Below are 20,236 nucleotides of genomic sequence, written 5' to 3'. Positions count from 1 at the left end.
GGGTGCTGCTGTTTTATTGTCACGGAGATGGATGTTCCTGTTGAGATATAATGTGTACCGGGCTATGGAGAGGGTTAGTCGGGCGAGATGGGTGTTGGCTCCAGAGCGACTCTGTCCGGGACCAAAGAGGAGGAGCCAGGGCTCCTGGTCGTCCCCTCCTAGGGCCGCCGGCGGTGGGAGCCTCCAGGACAGCCTCCGAGCGAGGAGGTCCTGCAGTCGGGACCAGAACGGGCGGACGGCCGGGCAGGTGTACAGCATGTGCTCCAGGGTCTCGGGGGGTCCGTGGCACACGGGGCAGTCCGCAGCGTAGCTGTCGGGAAGAAATGCGTGCAGTGCTGCGGATGTAAAGACGATCCTGTGTCTAAATCTGAAGTCAAAATGACCTACGTTATGTGGGGTGTACCAATTAAAGATGTTGGCCCAGATGGTTGCAATGGTGCGTGCGGGGAATGTTAATGACCATTTGTGTTCCGAGGCGGGACGCCCGAGCACTCCCGGCAACAACAACTGATACAGGATGCGGGTGGGTAGGTCTGTGAAAATCCTAAACCTCCCCGTGCTAACAAATACATTAAAATTCAACTTACCTGTCGTGCTCCCCATTTGGCCCAAAGTGCTTCCCCAATGCCTGACCAGATTCCTGTTAAAAATACTTACCATACCACTAATATACTTTCTCCTAAACACTTTACCTGCTAACCTAAAACACTTCCCTATGTAATCTACACTAAAATTACCTTTCACGTCAAATACCTTACCTACATATTCCAGCCCAGCCTCCTCCATCGCCCCACTGATCATGCACTCGCGCTTCCCGGGGGGAGCGGAGAGCAAGTCAGGGTTATGACGGAGGGGCATGTGCGCGAGACCCTCACCGCTGTCTGGAACCGCCACAGTCAGGGGCCTGAAAGTCCTCCACGCCTCCAAGAGTTCCCTCTCGAAGGGGGGGAGGCCCTCCAGGACCGAAACAGGGGGCAACAAACACAAATTATAAACACCAAACTTACCTAGACTATTAACAAACTCACCTATATAATCCTTCCATGGAGCATCTACCTCAACGTCTAGAAATTTCCGAATTGTTTTCAGCCTGAAGGCCTTCTTCCTTAACTCTAAATCTGCTAACTTTAAACCTCCCTGATCGTACTCACCTATCATAACCTTATGTGCAATAAAGCCCCTCTCACGATTCCACAAAAAGTGGTTTATCACTAACCTTAATTTGTTAGCATAGACCCCCGGCAGGCCGTACACGGAGAGTGCATGGTTCAACATGGACATGCACAAAGAATTTACAACTAAGACTTTACCTTTTAATGTCAGATTACGACGTCTCCAAAAATTCAAGCGCGCTGTAATTTTCTCGCACAAAGGCGACCAAAGTGCAGTACGACACGCCTCCTCGTCTCTGCCCAGGGGGACGCCGAGGACCTTGTAGGAGTCCCCCGCCTCCCGGAGCTGGACAGCGAGAGGAACAGGCGTGACGCTGCCGCAAAATTTAACCGTGGTTTTATCGAAATTGATTTTGGCCCCTGAAGCGAGGCCGTAAACATTGAGCACGTGGAGAGAGGCGTTCAGGCTCTCCACGTCTCGGAGGATCAGATTCGTGTCATCTGCGTACTGAAAAATTTTGACTTCCCTACCCGCAGGCGTGGTCAGTCCCCTCACCGCCGCGTCCGCCCTCAACATGGCCGCCAAAGGCTCAGCGGCGATGCTGTAGAGGAGCGACGAGAGGGGACAGCCCTGCCTGACTGATCTTTTTAAGGGGAAAGAGTCAGTTAGAAACCCGTTGACTTTGACCTTACTGACCGCAAAGGAATAGATGAGCTGTAGCCAATTAACAAACCGTTCGCCGAAACCTAACTTACCTAATACAGTCCAGAGGAACGAATGCTCAACTCTGTCGAACGCCTTGTTAAAGTCTACACTAACGTGAATACCACCGGTCGCGTGCATCTGCCGAAGGAGATATCTCAGAGACAAAACTGTGTCTGAGATGTCCCTCCCGGGGACGCTGTAGGCCTGCGAGGGGTGTATGACGGATCCAATCACACGCTTTAACCTACCTGCTAATACCTTTGCTAAAATTTTATAGTCTACGTTCAAAAGGCTAATGGGCCTGTAGTTGGCGAGGCTGCTCCTGTCGCCCTTCTTAAAAAGCAGAGTGACGACACTCATCGCAAAACCATCGCCAACTCTACTCTCACTCTCAAAATCCTGATATAATAGGAGTAGGATCGGAGCTAACCTGGAAGCGAAACGCTTGAAAAACTCACAGGTTAGTCCGTCCTCTCCGGGGCTTTTCCCTGTATTTAAACTCTTGACTGCAGCCTCTATCTCCATGAGAGACAGAGGCGCGTCGCACAGCTCCCTATCCTCCCTGCTCAGTGTGCGCTCCAGAGCACCTACAGCCTGGTCTAAAGCCTGCTCTGCCACTCCGTCTGAACTAAAAAGCCTACTATAGAAATCCTGCGCTGTCTCTAAAACCTCACTTACCTCGGAAACAATCTTACCTGTCTTATCTATCAACTTATCTATGTGCATCTTTCCCTGTGTAACCTTCTCACAGCCGAAGAAGAACGCTGTCGAGCGTTCTCCTTCGACTGTGTGTCTGGCTTTTGCCCTCAAAATTGCACCCTGACACCTACTTACCTCCAGCTGCTCCAGCTCAGCGCGCACCACCAGGTACTCTGGATCCACAGGGCCAGTGGTGGAAGCTGCGCCCTGGTCCAGGACCTGCAGGCGCTGGCGGAGAGCGGTCTCCCTCCTGGTCGACAGCCACGCCTTGTGTTTGCTGTAATTGACACAGAGCTTTTTAATGCGTGTTTTTGCCGTCGGCCACCAATCGACCACGCTGTCGATCAGCTCCAGCTCCATGTCAAATACATCAAACAAAAAGTCCATTTTCCTACAAAAAGTTTCATCACCGAGGATGGAGCTGTTTAGGACCCACAGTCCTCCATTCCTCGGTGATGAAACTAACCCAAAATAAATATCTAAAGTGGAGTGATCACTCAAGCCTGACCACTTGTAGGAAGCACCACTGACTCTCTGTGCCAGGTCTGAGGAGGCAAAACAGAGGTCAATGCGGGACTGCTTCAGGACGCCCTGGACGACCTGCCGCCTGGAGAAATCCTTCAGGAAGGGGTGGACGAACCGCCACACCTCCGTCAGGTTCCTGCTGGCGGCTTCTTCCAACAGGGCTGTCCTGGCAGTGCTGTTTTTAAAAGAGTTGTTAATGCCGATGTCTGTCTTGCAAAGTGTTGTATTAAAGTCACCGATTATGATTGTATTGTCGTTCGCAAAGCGAAATATTTTTTTGAAGAATTGCCTCCTCAGACCATCATTGTTCGGGGCGTAGATGTTAATTAGTCTGAACTTCACTGTGTCCGTGAAGTCCAGGACCAGGAAGGAGCCCTCTGGGTCGGCGTGTACCAGGGTGGGTTGGCCTAAGACACCAGGCCTCACCACCGTGGCCACACCGCGCGAGCACGCCGTGCCCAGGGCCCAAAATACAGAGCCCACTCCCATGCTCCGCACTTGTTGCGCGTGGCTGACATCCCAGTGCGTTTCTTGGATGCAGAGCACGTCCCACTTGGAAAAGTGTAACGCGCTCTGCATCCGCACTGGGCTCCGCAGGCCGCCTGCGTTCCAAGAGGACAAGGAGAACGCCATTAAGAGGAGACCTTGGAGGATGTAACCCATCTTTTATTTAGACTTCTTTTTGGCGCCCGTCGCATCCGACTGCCACACTCTTTTTCTGACTTCACGGGTGGAGAAATCCATGAAGTCATCATTAAAAACAGTCTCGAGCTCACCTCGTGGGGCAGAGCTGCGTGTGGAGGATGGTGGGTTGATGGAGCTTTCTGCTGGCGCTTTTGAAGTGGTTGGAACGGAGGAGGCAGAGCCGCTCTCAGCAGCAGCGCCCTCTCCGTCTCCTGCCACCTGCTTCCTGCGTCTTGCCCCTTTCTTATCCTTCTTCTCCACCTGTCCCCTCTTACCACCGTCCGACTGGAGCTTGGGATCATCACCCAGCCCTGTGGTGATGTCCCCCCCTTTGGAGGTAAGATGCGGGGCCTGTCCCGCACCCATCCTCCTCCCGGGTTCAGCCTCTTCCTCCACGGGCTTAGGAGTTGGACCCTCACGAGTCCCCTCCCTCTGGTCAGGAGGAGCAGTTTGTCCTGCTCCCACCTTCCCAGACGCCAGCGCTGAGCCGAGCACCATCTCCAGTGCGACGGACGCCTCCTCGTCTGAGGAGTCAGAGGAGCAAGAGGAGCCAGACACCTCTGGCTCCCCTGACTCCTCCACAGCCTCCTCCTCCAAAAACTCCTCTACTTCGGAGAGAGCAGTTGCGGGCACGTTCTGGGCCACGTCACTGCTCTCTCCTCCAATGGCGTCCTCCCTGTCCTCCCCTCTGTCCTCCCCTCTGTCCTCCTCTCTGTCACCCGCACCACACGGACATAAGTGGCGGAACATGCGGCACTCTCTGCACTTCGGGGCCCGCTGCGCGACGCACTCGCGCGCGTAATGCCCCTGGCTCCCGCAGTTGCGGCACAGAAAGTCAGGGCACTCCCTCAGAATATGGCCAGGCTGGAGACACCCCCTACACACCCGCACCTGCCTGTCGTGTATTACCCTGAAGTACTCGGGGCCCCCCGCGGTGTCAAACCTGACAGAATACGGTAAGGACTGCACCGTGTCCGTGAACCTTACCCGTACAAACCTGGTGCCGTCCGCCACGTTCGTCCCCGGCCACATTCTCCTCCTCACCTCGGAGACCGCAGAGACCCCCCAGGCGTAGAGCTTGGCCAGGATCTCCTCGTCCTCGATATAAGCCGGCAGCCCCATGAAGGACACGACCAGCTCATCCACCGAGATGTCACGGGCGTGAACCCTGACTCCTCCAATGCAGTACCCGTCCAGGAGCCGCTCCTTCGCTTTGGTGGTACTGACGGTTACTTCATATTTGTCCTTCGAGATGAGTCTGCATGCTACTATGGAGCCGCACACCTCCTGTGTCGCTTTTAAGAATGCAAGTGGCGTGATTTGTGCTCCCTCCGTCAACTCCAACACCACAGTGAGTTCTTTCATAAATTTCATTCTTCTTTCTTCGTTCTTTCTATTATTTACAGATTCTTTCAAACTTTGTCTTGCCTTTGTCGTGTCCATTCCAGTGTCCGATGCCGTGTTGTCCGTCCTTTGAGCCATGCTCACAAAAAACAAAAAATCCACCTCCCAGTAAGTTTACTGGGAGGGGAACAAACAAAAGAACTGAAAAAAGTAAATGAAAATGACCAAAATAACGATTAAAAACTCAAAAAAAACTCCCAAACCTCCAGCTCCAGACCATGCAGCACACCACAAATTGCACGCACCTGCACTGATTGCAAAGGGGCTGGTCCAGGGTGGTATGGCCGTGAGCGAAATGTTCCAGGTCAAAACGGCCTTTTTTATATCAAACACTGTCTTTTCGTGAAGAGTACCTTCACGCCACTTGCTCGGTCAAAATTGGGATATCTCAATGAAAAACTTCTTTTTTTTTTTTTGACGGGTGAAAAAGTGTGAAAATGCTCACAGCACCTGGTATTCCCAGGCGGTCTCCCATCCAAGTACTAACAAGGCCCAACCCCGCTTGGCTTCCGAGATCAAACGAGATCGGGCTGGTCCAGGGTGGTATGGCCGTGAGCGAAATGTTCCAGGTCAAAACGGCCTTTTTTATATCAAACACTGTCTTTTCGTGAAGAGTACCTTCACGCCACTTGCTCGGTCAAAATTGGGATATCTCAATGAAAAACTTCTTTTTTTTTTTTTGACGGGTGAAAAAGTGTGAAAATGCTCACAGCACCTGGTATTCCCAGGCGGTGTTCCATCCAAGTACTAACAAGGCCCAACCCCGCTTGGCTTCCGAGATCAAACGAGATCGGGCTGGTCCAGGGTGGTATGGCCGTGAGCGAAATGTTCCAGGTCAAAACGGCCTTTTTTATATCAAACACTGTCTTTTCGTGAAGAGTACCTTCACGCCACTTGCTCGATCAAAATTGGGATATCTCAATGAAAAACTTCTTTTTTTTTTTTTTTTTTTTTTTTGACAGGTGAAAAAGTGTGAAAATGCTCACAGCACCTGGTATTCCCAGGCGGTCTCCCATCCAAGTACTAACCAGGCCCAACCCTGCTTGGCTTCCGAGATCAGACGAGATCGGGCTGGTCCAGGGTGGTATGGCCGTGAGCGAAATGTTCCAGGTCAAAACGGCCTTTTTTATATCAAACACTGTCTTTTCGTGAAGAGTACCTTCACGCCACTTGCTCGGTCAAAATTGGGATATCTCAATGAAAAACTTCTTTTTTTTTTTTTGACGGGTGAAAAAGTGTGAAAATGCTCACAGCACCTGGTATTCCCAGGCGGTCTCCCATCCAAGTACTAACCAGGCCCAACCCCGCTTGGCTTCCGAGATCAAACGAGATCGGGCTGGTCCAGGGTGGTATGGCCGTGAGCGAAATGTTCCAGGTCAAAACGGCCTTTTTTATATCAAACACTGTCTTTTCGTGAAGAGTACCTTCACGCCACTTGCTCGGTCAAAATTGGGATATCTCAATGAAAAACTTCTTTTTTTTTTTTTTTTTTTTTTTTGACAGGTGAAAAAGTGTGAAAATGCTCACAGCACCTGGTATTCCCAGGCGGTCTCCCATCCAAGTACTAACCAGGCCCAACCCTGCTTGGCTTCCGAGATCAGACGAGATCGGGCTGGTCCAGGGTGGTATGGCCGTGAGCGAAATGTTCCAGGTCAAAACGGCCTTTTTTATATCAAACACTGTCTTTTCGTGAAGAGTACCTTCACGCCACTTGCTCGGTCAAAATTGGGATATCTCAATGAAAAACTTCTTTTTTTTTTTTTGACGGGTGAAAAAGTGTGAAAATGCTCACAGCACCTGGTATTCCCAGGCGGTGTTCCATCCAAGTACTAACAAGGCCCAACCCCGCTTGGCTTCCGAGATCAAACGAGATCGGGCTGGTCCAGGGTGGTATGGCCGTGAGCGAAATGTTCCAGGTCAAAACGGCCTTTTTTATATCAAACACTGTCTTTTCGTGAAGAGTACCTTCACGCCACTTGCTCGGTCAAAACTGGGATATCTCAATGAAAAACTTCTTTTTTTTTTTTTTTTTTTTTTTTTGACAGGTGAAAAAGTGTGAAAATGCTCACAGCACCTGGTATTCCCAGGCGGTCTCCCATCCAAGTACTAACCAGGCCCAACCCTGCTTGGCTTCCGAGATCAGACGAGATCGGGCTGGTCCAGGGTGGTATGGCCGTGAGCGAAATGTTCCAGGTCAAAACGGCCTTTTTTATATCAAACACTGTCTTTTCGTGAAGAGTACCTTCACGCCACTTGCTCGGTCAAAATTGGGATATCTCAATGAAAAACTTCTTTTTTTTTTTTTGACGGGTGAAAAAGTGTGAAAATGCTCACAGCACCTGGTATTCCCAGGCGGTCTCCCATCCAAGTACTAACAAGGCCCAACCCCGCTTGGCTTCCGAGATCAAACGAGATCGGGCTGGTCCAGGGTGGTATGGCCGTGAGCGAAATGTTCCAGGTCAAAACTCGTATAAATGGCTTTTTTTGCATCAAACACTGTCTTTTCGTGAAGAGTACCTTCACGCCACTTGCTCGGTCAAAATTGGGATATCTCAATGAAAAACTTCTTTTTTTTTTTTTTTTTTTTTTTTGACAGGTGAAAAAGTGTGAAAATGCTCACAGCACCTGGTATTCCCAGGCGGTCTCCCATCCAAGTACTAACCAGGCCCAACCCTGCTTGGCTTCCGAGATCAGACGAGATCGGGCTGGTCCAGGGTGGTATGGCCGTGAGCGAAATGTTCCAGGTCAAAACGGCCTTTTTTATATCAAACACTGTCTTTTCGTGAAGAGTACCTTCACGCCACTTGCTCGGTCAAAATTGGGATATCTCAATGAAAAACTTCTTTTTTTTTTTTTGACGGGTGAAAAAGTGTGAAAATGCTCACAGCACCTGGTATTCCCAGGCGGTCTCCCATCCAAGTACTAACAAGGCCCAACCCCGCTTGGCTTCCGAGATCAAACGAGATCGGGCTGGTCCAGGGTGGTATGGCCGTGAGCGAAATGTTCCAGGTCAAAACGGCCTTTTTTATATCAAACACTGTCTTTTCGTGAAGAGTACCTTCACGCCACTTGCTCGGTCAAAATTGGGATATCTCAATGAAAAACTTCTTTTTTTTTTTTTGACGGGTGAAAAAGTGTGAAAATGCTCACAGCACCTGGTATTCCCAGGCGGTCTCCCATCCAAGTACTAACCAGGCCCAACCCTGCTTGGCTTCCGAGATCAGACGAGATCGGGCTGGTCCAGGGTGGTATGGCCGTGAGCGAAATGTTCCAGGTCAAAACGGCCTTTTTTATATCAAACACTGTCTTTTCGTGAAGAGTACCTTCACGCCACTTGCTCGGTCAAAATTGGGATATCTCAATGAAAAACTTCTTTTTTTTTTTTTGACGGGTGAAAAAGTGTGAAAATGCTCACAGCACCTGGTATTCCCAGGCGGTCTCCCATCCAAGTACTAACAAGGCCCAACCCCGCTTGGCTTCCGAGATCAGACGAGATCGGGCTGGTCCAGGGTGGTATGGCCGTGAGCGAAATGTTCCAGGTCAAAACGGCCTTTTTTATATCAAACACTGTCTTTTCGTGAAGAGTACCTTCACGCCACTTGCTCGGTCAAAATTGGGATATCTCAATGAAAAACTTCTTTTTTTTTTTTTGACGGGTGAAAAAGTGTGAAAATGCTCACAGCACCTGGTATTCCCAGGCGGTCTCCCATCCAAGTACTAACCAGGCCCAACCCTGCTTGGCTTCCGAGATCAGACGAGATCGGGCTGGTCCAGGGTGGTATGGCCGTGAGCGAAATGTTCCAGGTCAAAACGGCCTTTTTTATATCAAACACTGTCTTTTCGTGAAGAGTACCTTCACGCCACTTGCTCGGTCAAAATTGGGATATCTCAATGAAAAACTTCTTTTTTTTTTTTTGACGGGTGAAAAAGTGTGAAAATGCTCACAGCACCTGGTATTCCCAGGCGGTCTCCCATCCAAGTACTAACCAGGCCCAACCCTGCTTGGCTTCCGAGATCAGACGAGATCGGGCTGGTCCAGGGTGGTATGGCCGTGAGCGAAATGTTCCAGGTCAAAACGGCCTTTTTTATATCAAACACTGTCTTTTCGTGAAGAGTACCTTCACGCCACTTGCTCGGTCAAAATTGGGATATCTCAATGAAAAACTTCTTTTTTTTTTTTTGACAGGTGAAAAAGTGTGAAAATGCTCACAGCACCTGGTATTCCCAGGAGGTCTCCCATCCAAGTACTAACCAGGCCCAACCCTGCTTGGCTTCCGAGATCAGACGAGATCGGGCTGGTCCAGGGTGGTATGGCCGTGAGCGAAATGTTCCAGGTCAAAACGGCCTTTTTTATATCAAACACTGTCTTTTCGTGAAGAGTACCTTCACGCCACTTGCTCGGTCAAAATTGGGATATCTCAATGAAAAACTTCTTTTTTTTTTTTTGACGGGTGAAAAAGTGTGAAAATGCTCACAGCACCTGGTATTCCCAGGCGGTGTTCCATCCAAGTACTAACAAGGCCCAACCCCGCTTGGCCTCCGAGATCAAACGAGATCGGGCTGGTCCAGGGTGGTATGGCCGTGAGCGAAATGTTCCAGGTCAAAACTCGTATAAATGGCTTTTTTTGCATCAAACACTGTCTTTTCGTGAAGAGTACCTTCACGCCACTTGCTCGGTCAAAATTGGGATATCTCAATGAAAAACTTCTTTTTTTTTTTTTTTTTTTTTTTGACAGGTGAAAAAGTGTGAAAATGCTCACAGCACCTGGTATTCCCAGGCGGTCTCCCATCCAAGTACTAACCAGGCCCAACCCTGCTTGGCTTCCGAGATCAGACGAGATCGGGCTGGTCCAGGGTGGTATGGCCGTGAGCGAAATGTTCCAGGTCAAAACGGCCTTTTTTATATCAAACACTGTCTTTTCGTGAAGAGTACCTTCACGCCACTTGCTCGGTCAAAATTGGGATATCTCAATGAAAAACTTCTTTTTTTTTTTTTGACGGGTGAAAAAGTGTGAAAATGCTCACAGCACCTGGTATTCCCAGGCGGTCTCCCATCCAAGTACTAACAAGGCCCAACCCCGCTTGGCTTCCGAGATCAAACGAGATCGGGCTGGTCCAGGGTGGTATGGCCGTGAGCGAAATGTTCCAGGTCAAAACGGCCTTTTTTATATCAAACACTGTCTTTTCGTGAAGAGTACCTTCACGCCACTTGCTCGGTCAAAATTGGGATATCTCAATGAAAAACTTCTTTTTTTTTTTTTTTTTTTTTTTTGACAGGTGAAAAAGTGTGAAAATGCTCACAGCACCTGGTATTCCCAGGCGGTCTCCCATCCAAGTACTAACCAGGCCCAACCCTGCTTGGCTTCCGAGATCAGACGAGATCGGGCTGGTCCAGGGTGGTATGGCCGTGAGCGAAATGTTCCAGGTCAAAACGGCCTTTTTTATATCAAACACTGTCTTTTCGTGAAGAGTACCTTCACGCCACTTGCTCGGTCAAAATTGGGATATCTCAATGAAAAACTTCTTTTTTTTTTTTTGACGGGTGAAAAAGTGTGAAAATGCTCACAGCACCTGGTATTCCCAGGCGGTGTTCCATCCAAGTACTAACAAGGCCCAACCCCGCTTGGCTTCCGAGATCAAACGAGATCGGGCTGGTCCAGGGTGGTATGGCCGTGAGCGAAATGTTCCAGGTCAAAACGGCCTTTTTTATATCAAACACTGTCTTTTCGTGAAGAGTACCTTCACGCCACTTGCTCGGTCAAAATTGGGATATCTCAATGAAAAACTTCTTTTTTTTTTTTTGACGGGTGAAAAAGTGTGAAAATGCTCACAGCACCTGGTATTCCCAGGCGGTGTTCCATCCAAGTACTAACAAGGCCCAACCCCGCTTGGCTTCCGAGATCAGACGAGATCGGGCTGGTCCAGGGTGGTATGGCCGTGAGCGAAATGTTCCAGGTCAAAACGGCCTTTTTTATATCAAACACTGTCTTTTCGTGAAGAGTACCTTCACGCCACTTGCTCGGTCAAAATTGGGATATCTCAATGAAAAACTTCTTTTTTTTTTTTTTTTTTTTTTTTTGACAGGTGAAAAAGTGTGAAAATGCTCACAGCACCTGGTATTCCCAGGCGGTCTCCCATCCAAGTACTAACCAGGCCCAACCCTGCTTGGCTTCCGAGATCAGACGAGATCGGGCTGGTCCAGGGTGGTATGGCCGTGAGCGAAATGTTCCAGGTCAAAACGGCCTTTTTTATATCAAACACTGTCTTTTCGTGAAGAGTACCTTCACGCCACTTGCTCGGTCAAAATTGGGATATCTCAATGAAAAACTTCTTTTTTTTTTTTTGACGGGTGAAAAAGTGTGAAAATGCTCACAGCACCTGGTATTCCCAGGCGGTCTCCCATCCAAGTACTAACCAGGCCCAACCCTGCTTGGCTTCCGAGATCAGACGAGATCGGGCTGGTCCAGGGTGGTATGGCCGTGAGCGAAATGTTCCAGGTCAAAACGGCCTTTTTTATATCAAACACTGTCTTTTCGTGAAGAGTACCTTCACGCCACTTGCTCGGTCAAAATTGGGATATCTCAATGAAAAACTTCTTTTTTTTTTTTTGACGGGTGAAAAAGTGTGAAAATGCTCACAGCACCTGGTATTCCCAGGCGGTCTCCCATCCAAGTACTAACCAGGCCCAACCCTGCTTGGCTTCCGAGATCAGACGAGATCGGGCTGGTCCAGGGTGGTATGGCCGTGAGCGAAATGTTCCAGGTCAAAACGGCCTTTTTTATATCAAACACTGTCTTTTCGTGAAGAGTACCTTCACGCCACTTGCTCGGTCAAAATTGGGATATCTCAATGAAAAACTTCTTTTTTTTTTTTTGACGGGTGAAAAAGTGTGAAAATGCTCACAGCACCTGGTATTCCCAGGCGGTGTTCCATCCAAGTACTAACAAGGCCCAACCCCGCTTGGCTTCCGAGATCAAACGAGATCGGGCTGGTCCAGGGTGGTATGGCCGTGAGCGAAATGTTCCAGGTCAAAACGGCCTTTTTTATATCAAACACTGTCTTTTCGTGAAGAGTACCTTCACGCCACTTGCTCGGTCAAAATTGGGATATCTCAATGAAAAACTTCTTTTTTTTTTTTTGACGGGTGAAAAAGTGTGAAAATGCTCACAGCACCTGGTATTCCCAGGCGGTGTTCCATCCAAGTACTAACAAGGCCCAACCCCGCTTGGCCTCCGAGATCAAACGAGATCGGGCTGGTCCAGGGTGGTATGGCCGTGAGCGAAATGTTCCAGGTCAAAACTCGTATAAATGGCTTTTTTTGCATCAAACACTGTCTTTTCGTGAAGAGTACCTTCACGCCACTTGCTCGGTCAAAATTGGGATATCTCAATGAAAAACTTCTTTTTTTTTTTTTTTTTTTTTTTTGACAGGTGAAAAAGTGTGAAAATGCTCACAGCACCTGGTATTCCCAGGCGGTCTCCCATCCAAGTACTAACCAGGTCCAACCCTGCTTGGCTTCCGAGATCAGACGAGATCGGGCTGGTCCAGGGTGGTATGGCCGTGAGCGAAATGTTCCAGGTCAAAACGGCCTTTTTTATATCAAACACTGTCTTTTCGTGAAGAGTACCTTCACGCCACTTGCTCGGTCAAAATTGGGATATCTCAATGAAAAACTTCTTTTTTTTTTTTTGACGGGTGAAAAAGTGTGAAAATGCTCACAGCACCTGGTATTCCCAGGCGGTCTCCCATCCAAGTACTAACAAGGCCCAACCCCGCTTGGCTTCCGAGATCAAACGAGATCGGGCTGGTCCAGGGTGGTATGGCCGTGAGCGAAATGTTCCAGGTCAAAACGGCCTTTTTTATATCAAACACTGTCTTTTCGTGAAGAGTACCTTCACGCCACTTGCTCGGTCAAAATTGGGATATCTCAATGAAAAACTTCTTTTTTTTTTTTTTTTTTTTTTTTGACAGGTGAAAAAGTGTGAAAATGCTCACAGCACCTGGTATTCCCAGGCGGTCTCCCATCCAAGTACTAACCAGGCCCAACCCTGCTTGGCTTCCGAGATCAGACGAGATCGGGCTGGTCCAGGGTGGTATGGCCGTGAGCGAAATGTTCCAGGTCAAAACGGCCTTTTTTATATCAAACACTGTCTTTTCGTGAAGAGTACCTTCACGCCACTTGCTCGGTCAAAATTGGGATATCTCAATGAAAAACTTCTTTTTTTTTTTTTGACGGGTGAAAAAGTGTGAAAATGCTCACAGCACCTGGTATTCCCAGGCGGTCTCCCATCCAAGTACTAACAAGGCCCAACCCCGCTTGGCTTCCGAGATCAAACGAGATCGGGCTGGTCCAGGGTGGTATGGCCGTGAGCGAAATGTTCCAGGTCAAAACGGCCTTTTTTATATCAAACACTGTCTTTTCGTGAAGAGTACCTTCACGCCACTTGCTCGGTCAAAATTGGGATATCTCAATGAAAAACTTCTTTTTTTTTTTTTTTTTTTTTTTGACAGGTGAAAAAGTGTGAAAATGCTCACAGCACCTGGTATTCCCAGGCGGTCTCCCATCCAAGTACTAACCAGGCCCAACCCTGCTTGGCTTCCGAGATCAGACGAGATCGGGCTGGTCCAGGGTGGTATGGCCGTGAGCGAAATGTTCCAGGTCAAAACGGCCTTTTTTATATCAAACACTGTCTTTTCGTGAAGAGTACCTTCACGCCACTTGCTCGGTCAAAATTGGGATATCTCAATGAAAAACTTCTTTTTTTTTTTTTGACGGGTGAAAAAGTGTGAAAATGCTCACAGCACCTGGTATTCCCAGGCGGTGTTCCATCCAAGTACTAACAAGGCCCAACCCCGCTTGGCTTCCGAGATCAAACGAGATCGGGCTGGTCCAGGGTGGTATGGCCGTGAGCGAAATGTTCCAGGTCAAAACGGCCTTTTTTATATCAAACACTGTCTTTTCGTGAAGAGTACCTTCACGCCACTTGCTCGGTCAAAATTGGGATATCTCAATGAAAAACTTCTTTTTTTTTTTTTGACGGGTGAAAAAGTGTGAAAATGCTCACAGCACCTGGTATTCCCAGGCGGTGTTCCATCCAAGTACTAACAAGGCCCAACCCCGCTTGGCTTCCGAGATCAGACGAGATCGGGCTGGTCCAGGGTGGTATGGCCGTGAGCGAAATGTTCCAGGTCAAAACGGCCTTTTTTATATCAAACACTGTCTTTTCGTGAAGAGTACCTTCACGCCACTTGCTCGGTCAAAATTGGGATATCTCAATGAAAAACTTCTTTTTTTTTTTTTTTTTTTTTTTTTGACAGGTGAAAAAGTGTGAAAATGCTCACAGCACCTGGTATTCCCAGGCGGTCTCCCATCCAAGTACTAACCAGGCCCAACCCTGCTTGGCTTCCGAGATCAGACGAGATCGGGCTGGTCCAGGGTGGTATGGCCGTGAGCGAAATGTTCCAGGTCAAAACGGCCTTTTTTATATCAAACACTGTCTTTTCGTGAAGAGTACCTTCACGCCACTTGCTCGGTCAAAATTGGGATATCTCAATGAAAAACTTCTTTTTTTTTTTTTGACGGGTGAAAAAGTGTGAAAATGCTCACAGCACCTGGTATTCCCAGGCGGTCTCCCATCCAAGTACTAACCAGGCCCAACCCTGCTTGGCTTCCGAGATCAGACGAGATCGGGCTGGTCCAGGGTGGTATGGCCGTGAGCGAAATGTTCCAGGTCAAAACGGCCTTTTTTATATCAAACACTGTCTTTTCGTGAAGAGTACCTTCACGCCACTTGCTCGGTCAAAATTGGGATATCTCAATGAAAAACTTCTTTTTTTTTTTTTGACGGGTGAAAAAGTGTGAAAATGCTCACAGCACCTGGTATTCCCAGGCGGTCTCCCATCCAAGTACTAACCAGGCCCAACCCTGCTTGGCTTCCGAGATCAGACGAGATCGGGCTGGTCCAGGGTGGTATGGCCGTGAGCGAAATGTTCCAGGTCAAAACGGCCTTTTTTATATCAAACACTGTCTTTTCGTGAAGAGTACCTTCACGCCACTTGCTCGGTCAAAATTGGGATATCTCAATGAAAAACTTCTTTTTTTTTTTTTGACGGGTGAAAAAGTGTGAAAATGCTCACAGCACCTGGTATTCCCAGGCGGTGTTCCATCCAAGTACTAACAAGGCCCAACCCCGCTTGGCTTCCGAGATCAAACGAGATCGGGCTGGTCCAGGGTGGTATGGCCGTGAGCGAAATGTTCCAGGTCAAAACGGCCTTTTTTATATCAAACACTGTCTTTTCGTGAAGAGTACCTTCACGCCACTTGCTCGGTCAAAATTGGGATATCTCAATGAAAAACTTCTTTTTTTTTTTTTGACGGGTGAAAAAGTGTGAAAATGCTCACAGCACCTGGTATTCCCAGGCGGTCTCCCATCCAAGTACTAACCAGGCCCAACCCTGCTTGGCTTCCGAGATCAGACGAGATCGGGCTGGTCCAGGGTGGTATGGCCGTGAGCGAAATGTTCCAGGTCAAAACGGCCTTTTTTATATCAAACACTGTCTTTTCGTGAAGAGTACCTTCACGCCACTTGCTCGGTCAAAATTGGGATATCTCAATGAAAAACTTCTTTTTTTTTTTTTGACGGGTGAAAAAGTGTGAAAATGCTCACAGCACCTGGTATTCCCAGGCGGTGTTCCATCCAAGTACTAACAAGGCCCAACCCCGCTTGGCTTCCGAGATCAAACGAGATCGGGCTGGTCCAGGGTGGTATGGCCGTGAGCGAAATGTTCCAGGTCAAAACGGCCTTTTTTATATCAAACACTGTCTTTTCGTGAAGAGTACCTTCACGCCACTTGCTCGGTCAAAATTGGGATATCTCAATGAAAAACTTCTTTTTTTTTTTTTGACGGGTGAAAAAGTGTGAAAATGCTCACAGCACCTGGTATTCCCAGGCGGTGTTCTATCCAAGTACTAACAAGGCCCAACCCCGCTTGGCTTCCGAGATCAAACGAGATCGGGCTGTTCCAGGGTGGTATGGCCGTGAGCGAAATGTTCCAGGTCAAAACTCGTATAAATGGCTTTTTTTGCATCAAACACTGTCTTTTCGTGAAGAGTACCTTCACGCCACTTGCTCGGTCAAAATTGGGATATCTCAATGAAAAACTTCTTTTTTTTTTTTTTTTTTTTTTTTTGACAGGTGAAAAAGTGTGAAAATGCTCACAGCACCTGGTATTCCCAGGCGGTCTCCCATCCAAGTACTAACCAGGCCCAACCCTGCTTGGCTTCCGAGATCAGACGAGATCGGGCTGGTCCAGGGTGGTATGGCCGTGAGCGAAATGTTCCAGGTCAAAACGGCCTTTTTTATATCAAACACTGTCTTTTCGTGAAGAGTACCTTCACGCCACTTGCTCGGTCAAAATTGGGATATCTCAATGAAAAACTTCTTTTTTTTTTTTTGACGGGTGAAAAAGTGTGAAAATGCTCACAGCACCTGGTATTCCCAGGCGGTGTTCCATCCAAGTACTAACAAGGCCCAACCCCGCTTGGCTTCCGAGATCAAACGAGATCGGGCTGGTCCAGGGTGGTATGGCCGTGAGCGAAATGTTCCAGGTCAAAACTCGTATAAATGGCTTTTTTTGCATCAAACACTGTCTTTTCGTGAAGAGTACCTTCACGCCACTTGCTCGGTCAAAATTGGGATATCTCAATGAAAAACTTCTTTTTTTTTTTTTGACGGGTGAAAAAGTGTGAAAATGCTCACAGCACCTGGTATTCCCAGGCGGTCTCCCATCCAAGTACTAACCAGGCCCAACCCTGCTTGGCTTCCGAGATCAGACGAGATCGGGCTGGTCCAGGGTGGTATGGCCGTGAGCGAAATGTTCCAGGTCAAAACGGCCTTTTTTATATCAAACACTGTCTTTTCGTGAAGAGTACCTTCACGCCACTTGCTCGGTCAAAATTGGGATATCTCAATGAAAAACTTCTTTTTTTTTTTTTGACGGGTGAAAAAGTGTGAAAATGCTCACAGCACCTGGTATTCCCAGGCGGTCTCCCATCCAAGTACTAACCAGGCCCAACCCTGCTTGGCTTCCGAGATCAGACGAGATCGGGCTGGTCCAGGGTGGTATGGCCGTGAGCGAAATGTTCCAGGTCAAAACGGCCTTTTTTATATCAAACACTGTCTTTTCGTGAAGAGTACCTTCACGCCACTTGCTCGGTCAAAATTGGGATATCTCAATGAAAAACTTCTTTTTTTTTTTTTGACGGGTGAAAAAGTGTGAAAATGCTCACAGCACCTGGTATTCCCAGGCGGTCTCCCATCCAAGTACTAACCAGGCCCAACCCTGCTTGGCTTCCGAGATCAGACGAGATCGGGCTGGTCCAGGGTGGTATGGCCGTGAGCGAAATGTTCCAGGTCAAAACGGCCTTTTTTATATCAAACACTGTCTTTTCGTGAAGAGTACCTTCACGCCACTTGCTCGGTCAAAATTGGGATATCTCAATGAAAAACTTCTTTTTTTTTTTTTGACGGGTGAAAAAGTGTGAAAATGCTCACAGCACCTGGTATTCCCAGGCGGTGTTCCATCCAAGTACTAACAAGGCCCAACCCCGCTTGGCTTCCGAGATCAAACGAGATCGGGCTGGTCCAGGGTGGTATGGCCGTGAGCGAAATGTTCCAGGTCAAAACGGCCTTTTTTATATCAAACACTGTCTTTTCGTGAAGAGTACCTTCACGCCACTTGCTCGGTCAAAATTGGGATATCTCAATGAAAAACTTCTTTTTTTTTTTTTGACGGGTGAAAAAGTGTGAAAATGCTCACAGCACCTGGTATTCCCAGGCGGTGTTCTATCCAAGTACTAACAAGGCCCAACCCCGCTTGGCTTCCGAGATCAAACGAGATCGGGCTGTTCCAGGGTGGTATGGCCGTGAGCGAAATGTTCCAGGTCAAAACTCGTATAAATGGCTTTTTTTGCATCAAACACTGTCTTTTCGTGAAGAGTACCTTCACGCCACTTGCTCGGTCAAAATTGGGATATCTCAATGAAAAACTTCTTTTTTTTTTTTTATTTTTTTTTTTGACAGGTGAAAAAGTGTGAAAATGCTCACAGCACCTGGTATTCCCAGGCGGTCTCCCATCCAAGTACTAACCAGGCCCAACCCTGCTTGGCTTCCGAGATCAGACGAGATCGGGCTGGTCCAGGGTGGTATGGCCGTGAGCGAAATGTTCCAGGTCAAAACGGCCTTTTTTATATCAAACACTGTCTTTTCGTGAAGAGTACCTTCACGCCACTTGCTCGGTCAAAATTGGGATATCTCAATGAAAAACTTCTTTTTTTTTTTTTGACGGGTGAAAAAGTGTGAAAATGCTCACAGCACCTGGTATTCCCAGGCGGTGTTCCATCCAAGTACTAACAAGGCCCAACCCCGCTTGGCTTCCGAGATCAAACGAGATCGGGCTGGTCCAGGGTGGTATGGCCGTGAGCGAAATGTTCCAGGTCAAAACTCGTATAAATGGCTTTTTTTGCATCAAACACTGTCTTTTCGTGAAGAGTACCTTCACGCCACTTGCTCGGTCAAAATTGGGATATCTCAATGAAAAACTTCTTTTTTTTTTTTTGACGGGTGAAAAAGTGTGAAAATGCTCACAGCACCTGGTATTCCCAGGCGGTCTCCCATCCAAGTACTAACCAGGCCCAACCCTGCTTGGCTTCCGAGATCAGACGAGATCGGGCTGGTCCAGGGTGGTATGGCCGTGAGCGAAATGTTCCAGGTCAAAACGGCCTTTTTTATATCAAACACTGTCTTTTCGTGAAGAGTACCTTCACGCCACTTGCTCGGTCAAAATTGGGATATCTCAATGAAAAACTTCTTTTTTTTTTTTTGACGGGTGAAAAAGTGTGAAAATGCTCACAGCACCTGGTATTCCCAGGCGGTCTCCCATCCAAGTACTAACCAGGCCCAACCCTGCTTGGCTTCCGAGATCAGACGAGATCGGGCTGGTCCAGGGTGGTATGGCCGTGAGCGAAATGTTCCAGGTCAAAACGGCCTTTTTTATATCAAACACTGTCTTTTCGTGAAGAGTACCTTCACGCCACTTGCTCGGTCAAAATTGGGATATCTCAATGAAAAACTTCTTTTTTTTTTTTTGACGGGTGAAAAAGTGTGAAAATGCTCACAGCACCTGGTATTCCCAGGCGGTGTTCCATCCAAGTACTAACAAGGCCCAACCCCGCTTGGCTTCCGAGATCAAACGAGATCGGGCTGGTCCAGGGTGGTATGGCCGTGAGCGAAATGTTCCAGGTCAAAACGGCCTTTTTTATATCAAACACTGTCTTTTCGTGAAGAGTACCTTCACGCCACTTGCTCGGTCAAAATTGGGATATCTCAATGAAAAACTTCTTTTTTTTTTTTTGACGGGTGAAAAAGTGTGAAAATGCTCACAGCACCTGGTATTCCCAGGCGGTGTTCCATCCAAGTACTAACAAGGCCCAACCCCGCTTGGCTTCCGAGATCAAACGAGATCGGGCTGTTCCAGGGTGGTATGGCCGTGAGCGAAATGTTCCAGGTCAAAACTCGTATAAATGGCTTTTTTTGCATCAAACACTGTCTTTTCGTGAAGAGTACCTTCACGCCACTTGCTCGGTCAAAATTGGGATATCTCAATGAAAAACTTCTTTTTATTTTTTTTTATTTTTTTTTGACAGGTGAAAAAGTGTGAAAATGCTCACAGCACCTGGTATTCCCAGGCGGTCTCCCATCCAAGTACTAACCAGGCCCAACCCTGCTTGGCTTCCGAGATCAGACGAGATCGGGCTGGTCCAGGGTGGTATGGCCGTGAGCGAAATGTTCCAGGTCAAAACGGCCTTTTTTATATCAAACACTGTCTTTTCGTGAAGAGTACCTTCACGCCACTTGCTCGGTCAAAATTGGGATATCTCAATGAAAAACTTCTTTTTTTTTTTTTGACGGGTGAAAAAGTGTGAAAATGCTCACAGCACCTGGTATTCCCAGGCGGTGTTCCATCCAAGTACTAACAAGGCCCAACCCCGCTTGGCTTCCGAGATCAAACGAGATCGGGCTGGTCCAGGGTGGTATGGCCGTGAGCG

At 48.1% G+C, this 20,236-nt stretch overlaps 36 non-coding genes and 19 pseudogenes across 36 annotated transcripts; all 55 read right to left on the bottom strand.

Annotated features, from left to right (window-relative positions):
* Nucleotides 1-5,568: 5,568 nt before the first annotated feature.
* On the bottom strand, nucleotides 5,569-5,687 carry LOC140382539 (5S ribosomal RNA). Its single transcript, XR_011931951.1, has one exon. It is a non-coding gene; the product is annotated as a 5S ribosomal RNA (ribosomal RNA).
* Nucleotides 5,688-5,833: 146 nt separating this feature from the next.
* Nucleotides 5,834-5,952, bottom strand: LOC140382935 (5S ribosomal RNA; annotated as a pseudogene).
* A 157-nt stretch (nucleotides 5,953-6,109) lies between these two features.
* LOC140383202 (5S ribosomal RNA) lies at nucleotides 6,110-6,228 on the bottom strand. The gene has a single exon (XR_011932237.1). It is a non-coding gene; the product is annotated as a 5S ribosomal RNA (ribosomal RNA).
* Nucleotides 6,229-6,374: 146 nt separating this feature from the next.
* LOC140382206 (5S ribosomal RNA) lies at nucleotides 6,375-6,493 on the bottom strand. Its single transcript, XR_011931650.1, has one exon. It is a non-coding gene; the product is annotated as a 5S ribosomal RNA (ribosomal RNA).
* Nucleotides 6,494-6,650: 157 nt separating this feature from the next.
* LOC140383200 (5S ribosomal RNA) lies at nucleotides 6,651-6,769 on the bottom strand. The gene has a single exon (XR_011932236.1). It is a non-coding gene; the product is annotated as a 5S ribosomal RNA (ribosomal RNA).
* Nucleotides 6,770-6,915: 146 nt separating this feature from the next.
* On the bottom strand, nucleotides 6,916-7,034 carry LOC140382934 (5S ribosomal RNA; annotated as a pseudogene).
* Nucleotides 7,035-7,192: 158 nt separating this feature from the next.
* LOC140383199 (5S ribosomal RNA) lies at nucleotides 7,193-7,311 on the bottom strand. Its single transcript, XR_011932235.1, has one exon. It is a non-coding gene; the product is annotated as a 5S ribosomal RNA (ribosomal RNA).
* Nucleotides 7,312-7,457: 146 nt separating this feature from the next.
* LOC140382538 (5S ribosomal RNA) lies at nucleotides 7,458-7,576 on the bottom strand. The gene has a single exon (XR_011931950.1). It is a non-coding gene; the product is annotated as a 5S ribosomal RNA (ribosomal RNA).
* Nucleotides 7,577-7,743: 167 nt separating this feature from the next.
* Nucleotides 7,744-7,862, bottom strand: LOC140383198 (5S ribosomal RNA). Its single transcript, XR_011932234.1, has one exon. It is a non-coding gene; the product is annotated as a 5S ribosomal RNA (ribosomal RNA).
* Nucleotides 7,863-8,008: 146 nt separating this feature from the next.
* On the bottom strand, nucleotides 8,009-8,127 carry LOC140382537 (5S ribosomal RNA). The gene has a single exon (XR_011931949.1). It is a non-coding gene; the product is annotated as a 5S ribosomal RNA (ribosomal RNA).
* Nucleotides 8,128-8,273: 146 nt separating this feature from the next.
* LOC140383196 (5S ribosomal RNA) lies at nucleotides 8,274-8,392 on the bottom strand. The gene has a single exon (XR_011932232.1). It is a non-coding gene; the product is annotated as a 5S ribosomal RNA (ribosomal RNA).
* A 146-nt stretch (nucleotides 8,393-8,538) lies between these two features.
* LOC140382483 (5S ribosomal RNA) lies at nucleotides 8,539-8,657 on the bottom strand. Its single transcript, XR_011931900.1, has one exon. It is a non-coding gene; the product is annotated as a 5S ribosomal RNA (ribosomal RNA).
* A 146-nt stretch (nucleotides 8,658-8,803) lies between these two features.
* Nucleotides 8,804-8,922, bottom strand: LOC140383195 (5S ribosomal RNA). The gene has a single exon (XR_011932231.1). It is a non-coding gene; the product is annotated as a 5S ribosomal RNA (ribosomal RNA).
* A 146-nt stretch (nucleotides 8,923-9,068) lies between these two features.
* Nucleotides 9,069-9,187, bottom strand: LOC140383194 (5S ribosomal RNA). The gene has a single exon (XR_011932230.1). It is a non-coding gene; the product is annotated as a 5S ribosomal RNA (ribosomal RNA).
* Nucleotides 9,188-9,333: 146 nt separating this feature from the next.
* LOC140382918 (5S ribosomal RNA) lies at nucleotides 9,334-9,452 on the bottom strand. The gene has a single exon (XR_011932078.1). It is a non-coding gene; the product is annotated as a 5S ribosomal RNA (ribosomal RNA).
* Nucleotides 9,453-9,598: 146 nt separating this feature from the next.
* Nucleotides 9,599-9,717, bottom strand: LOC140383030 (5S ribosomal RNA; annotated as a pseudogene).
* Nucleotides 9,718-9,883: 166 nt separating this feature from the next.
* LOC140383193 (5S ribosomal RNA) lies at nucleotides 9,884-10,002 on the bottom strand. The gene has a single exon (XR_011932229.1). It is a non-coding gene; the product is annotated as a 5S ribosomal RNA (ribosomal RNA).
* Nucleotides 10,003-10,148: 146 nt separating this feature from the next.
* LOC140382536 (5S ribosomal RNA) lies at nucleotides 10,149-10,267 on the bottom strand. Its single transcript, XR_011931948.1, has one exon. It is a non-coding gene; the product is annotated as a 5S ribosomal RNA (ribosomal RNA).
* A 157-nt stretch (nucleotides 10,268-10,424) lies between these two features.
* LOC140383192 (5S ribosomal RNA) lies at nucleotides 10,425-10,543 on the bottom strand. Its single transcript, XR_011932228.1, has one exon. It is a non-coding gene; the product is annotated as a 5S ribosomal RNA (ribosomal RNA).
* Nucleotides 10,544-10,689: 146 nt separating this feature from the next.
* On the bottom strand, nucleotides 10,690-10,808 carry LOC140382933 (5S ribosomal RNA; annotated as a pseudogene).
* Nucleotides 10,809-10,954: 146 nt separating this feature from the next.
* On the bottom strand, nucleotides 10,955-11,073 carry LOC140382845 (5S ribosomal RNA; annotated as a pseudogene).
* Nucleotides 11,074-11,231: 158 nt separating this feature from the next.
* On the bottom strand, nucleotides 11,232-11,350 carry LOC140383191 (5S ribosomal RNA). The gene has a single exon (XR_011932227.1). It is a non-coding gene; the product is annotated as a 5S ribosomal RNA (ribosomal RNA).
* A 146-nt stretch (nucleotides 11,351-11,496) lies between these two features.
* Nucleotides 11,497-11,615, bottom strand: LOC140383189 (5S ribosomal RNA). Its single transcript, XR_011932226.1, has one exon. It is a non-coding gene; the product is annotated as a 5S ribosomal RNA (ribosomal RNA).
* A 146-nt stretch (nucleotides 11,616-11,761) lies between these two features.
* Nucleotides 11,762-11,880, bottom strand: LOC140383188 (5S ribosomal RNA). The gene has a single exon (XR_011932225.1). It is a non-coding gene; the product is annotated as a 5S ribosomal RNA (ribosomal RNA).
* A 146-nt stretch (nucleotides 11,881-12,026) lies between these two features.
* On the bottom strand, nucleotides 12,027-12,145 carry LOC140382932 (5S ribosomal RNA; annotated as a pseudogene).
* Nucleotides 12,146-12,291: 146 nt separating this feature from the next.
* On the bottom strand, nucleotides 12,292-12,410 carry LOC140383028 (5S ribosomal RNA; annotated as a pseudogene).
* A 167-nt stretch (nucleotides 12,411-12,577) lies between these two features.
* Nucleotides 12,578-12,696, bottom strand: LOC140382209 (5S ribosomal RNA). Its single transcript, XR_011931652.1, has one exon. It is a non-coding gene; the product is annotated as a 5S ribosomal RNA (ribosomal RNA).
* A 146-nt stretch (nucleotides 12,697-12,842) lies between these two features.
* Nucleotides 12,843-12,961, bottom strand: LOC140382535 (5S ribosomal RNA). The gene has a single exon (XR_011931947.1). It is a non-coding gene; the product is annotated as a 5S ribosomal RNA (ribosomal RNA).
* A 157-nt stretch (nucleotides 12,962-13,118) lies between these two features.
* On the bottom strand, nucleotides 13,119-13,237 carry LOC140383187 (5S ribosomal RNA). Its single transcript, XR_011932224.1, has one exon. It is a non-coding gene; the product is annotated as a 5S ribosomal RNA (ribosomal RNA).
* A 146-nt stretch (nucleotides 13,238-13,383) lies between these two features.
* LOC140382534 (5S ribosomal RNA) lies at nucleotides 13,384-13,502 on the bottom strand. The gene has a single exon (XR_011931946.1). It is a non-coding gene; the product is annotated as a 5S ribosomal RNA (ribosomal RNA).
* Nucleotides 13,503-13,658: 156 nt separating this feature from the next.
* Nucleotides 13,659-13,777, bottom strand: LOC140383186 (5S ribosomal RNA). The gene has a single exon (XR_011932223.1). It is a non-coding gene; the product is annotated as a 5S ribosomal RNA (ribosomal RNA).
* A 146-nt stretch (nucleotides 13,778-13,923) lies between these two features.
* Nucleotides 13,924-14,042, bottom strand: LOC140382931 (5S ribosomal RNA; annotated as a pseudogene).
* Nucleotides 14,043-14,188: 146 nt separating this feature from the next.
* On the bottom strand, nucleotides 14,189-14,307 carry LOC140382843 (5S ribosomal RNA; annotated as a pseudogene).
* Nucleotides 14,308-14,465: 158 nt separating this feature from the next.
* LOC140383184 (5S ribosomal RNA) lies at nucleotides 14,466-14,584 on the bottom strand. Its single transcript, XR_011932221.1, has one exon. It is a non-coding gene; the product is annotated as a 5S ribosomal RNA (ribosomal RNA).
* Nucleotides 14,585-14,730: 146 nt separating this feature from the next.
* LOC140383183 (5S ribosomal RNA) lies at nucleotides 14,731-14,849 on the bottom strand. Its single transcript, XR_011932220.1, has one exon. It is a non-coding gene; the product is annotated as a 5S ribosomal RNA (ribosomal RNA).
* A 146-nt stretch (nucleotides 14,850-14,995) lies between these two features.
* Nucleotides 14,996-15,114, bottom strand: LOC140383182 (5S ribosomal RNA). The gene has a single exon (XR_011932219.1). It is a non-coding gene; the product is annotated as a 5S ribosomal RNA (ribosomal RNA).
* A 146-nt stretch (nucleotides 15,115-15,260) lies between these two features.
* LOC140382929 (5S ribosomal RNA) lies at nucleotides 15,261-15,379 on the bottom strand (annotated as a pseudogene).
* Nucleotides 15,380-15,525: 146 nt separating this feature from the next.
* On the bottom strand, nucleotides 15,526-15,644 carry LOC140383181 (5S ribosomal RNA). Its single transcript, XR_011932218.1, has one exon. It is a non-coding gene; the product is annotated as a 5S ribosomal RNA (ribosomal RNA).
* A 146-nt stretch (nucleotides 15,645-15,790) lies between these two features.
* On the bottom strand, nucleotides 15,791-15,909 carry LOC140382928 (5S ribosomal RNA; annotated as a pseudogene).
* Nucleotides 15,910-16,055: 146 nt separating this feature from the next.
* Nucleotides 16,056-16,174, bottom strand: LOC140383027 (5S ribosomal RNA; annotated as a pseudogene).
* A 168-nt stretch (nucleotides 16,175-16,342) lies between these two features.
* On the bottom strand, nucleotides 16,343-16,461 carry LOC140383180 (5S ribosomal RNA). Its single transcript, XR_011932217.1, has one exon. It is a non-coding gene; the product is annotated as a 5S ribosomal RNA (ribosomal RNA).
* Nucleotides 16,462-16,607: 146 nt separating this feature from the next.
* On the bottom strand, nucleotides 16,608-16,726 carry LOC140382927 (5S ribosomal RNA; annotated as a pseudogene).
* A 156-nt stretch (nucleotides 16,727-16,882) lies between these two features.
* LOC140383178 (5S ribosomal RNA) lies at nucleotides 16,883-17,001 on the bottom strand. The gene has a single exon (XR_011932216.1). It is a non-coding gene; the product is annotated as a 5S ribosomal RNA (ribosomal RNA).
* Nucleotides 17,002-17,147: 146 nt separating this feature from the next.
* On the bottom strand, nucleotides 17,148-17,266 carry LOC140383177 (5S ribosomal RNA). Its single transcript, XR_011932215.1, has one exon. It is a non-coding gene; the product is annotated as a 5S ribosomal RNA (ribosomal RNA).
* A 146-nt stretch (nucleotides 17,267-17,412) lies between these two features.
* Nucleotides 17,413-17,531, bottom strand: LOC140383176 (5S ribosomal RNA). Its single transcript, XR_011932214.1, has one exon. It is a non-coding gene; the product is annotated as a 5S ribosomal RNA (ribosomal RNA).
* A 146-nt stretch (nucleotides 17,532-17,677) lies between these two features.
* LOC140382926 (5S ribosomal RNA) lies at nucleotides 17,678-17,796 on the bottom strand (annotated as a pseudogene).
* A 146-nt stretch (nucleotides 17,797-17,942) lies between these two features.
* On the bottom strand, nucleotides 17,943-18,061 carry LOC140383026 (5S ribosomal RNA; annotated as a pseudogene).
* Nucleotides 18,062-18,229: 168 nt separating this feature from the next.
* On the bottom strand, nucleotides 18,230-18,348 carry LOC140383175 (5S ribosomal RNA). Its single transcript, XR_011932213.1, has one exon. It is a non-coding gene; the product is annotated as a 5S ribosomal RNA (ribosomal RNA).
* Nucleotides 18,349-18,494: 146 nt separating this feature from the next.
* LOC140382924 (5S ribosomal RNA) lies at nucleotides 18,495-18,613 on the bottom strand (annotated as a pseudogene).
* Nucleotides 18,614-18,769: 156 nt separating this feature from the next.
* LOC140383174 (5S ribosomal RNA) lies at nucleotides 18,770-18,888 on the bottom strand. Its single transcript, XR_011932212.1, has one exon. It is a non-coding gene; the product is annotated as a 5S ribosomal RNA (ribosomal RNA).
* A 146-nt stretch (nucleotides 18,889-19,034) lies between these two features.
* LOC140383172 (5S ribosomal RNA) lies at nucleotides 19,035-19,153 on the bottom strand. The gene has a single exon (XR_011932210.1). It is a non-coding gene; the product is annotated as a 5S ribosomal RNA (ribosomal RNA).
* Nucleotides 19,154-19,299: 146 nt separating this feature from the next.
* LOC140382923 (5S ribosomal RNA) lies at nucleotides 19,300-19,418 on the bottom strand (annotated as a pseudogene).
* A 146-nt stretch (nucleotides 19,419-19,564) lies between these two features.
* Nucleotides 19,565-19,683, bottom strand: LOC140382693 (5S ribosomal RNA; annotated as a pseudogene).
* A 168-nt stretch (nucleotides 19,684-19,851) lies between these two features.
* LOC140383171 (5S ribosomal RNA) lies at nucleotides 19,852-19,970 on the bottom strand. The gene has a single exon (XR_011932209.1). It is a non-coding gene; the product is annotated as a 5S ribosomal RNA (ribosomal RNA).
* Nucleotides 19,971-20,116: 146 nt separating this feature from the next.
* LOC140382922 (5S ribosomal RNA) lies at nucleotides 20,117-20,235 on the bottom strand (annotated as a pseudogene).
* Nucleotide 20,236: the final 1 nt, after the last annotated feature.

Source organism: Eucyclogobius newberryi, unplaced genomic scaffold (genome assembly GCF_026437365.1).
Source record: "Eucyclogobius newberryi isolate DKJ021-1_F unplaced genomic scaffold, fEucNew1.0.hap1 SCAF_50, whole genome shotgun sequence".
NCBI lineage: Eukaryota > Metazoa > Chordata > Actinopteri > Gobiiformes > Gobiidae > Eucyclogobius > Eucyclogobius newberryi.
Note: the sequence above shows the minus strand (reverse complement) of the source record. Positions and strands in the feature narration are given on the sequence as shown.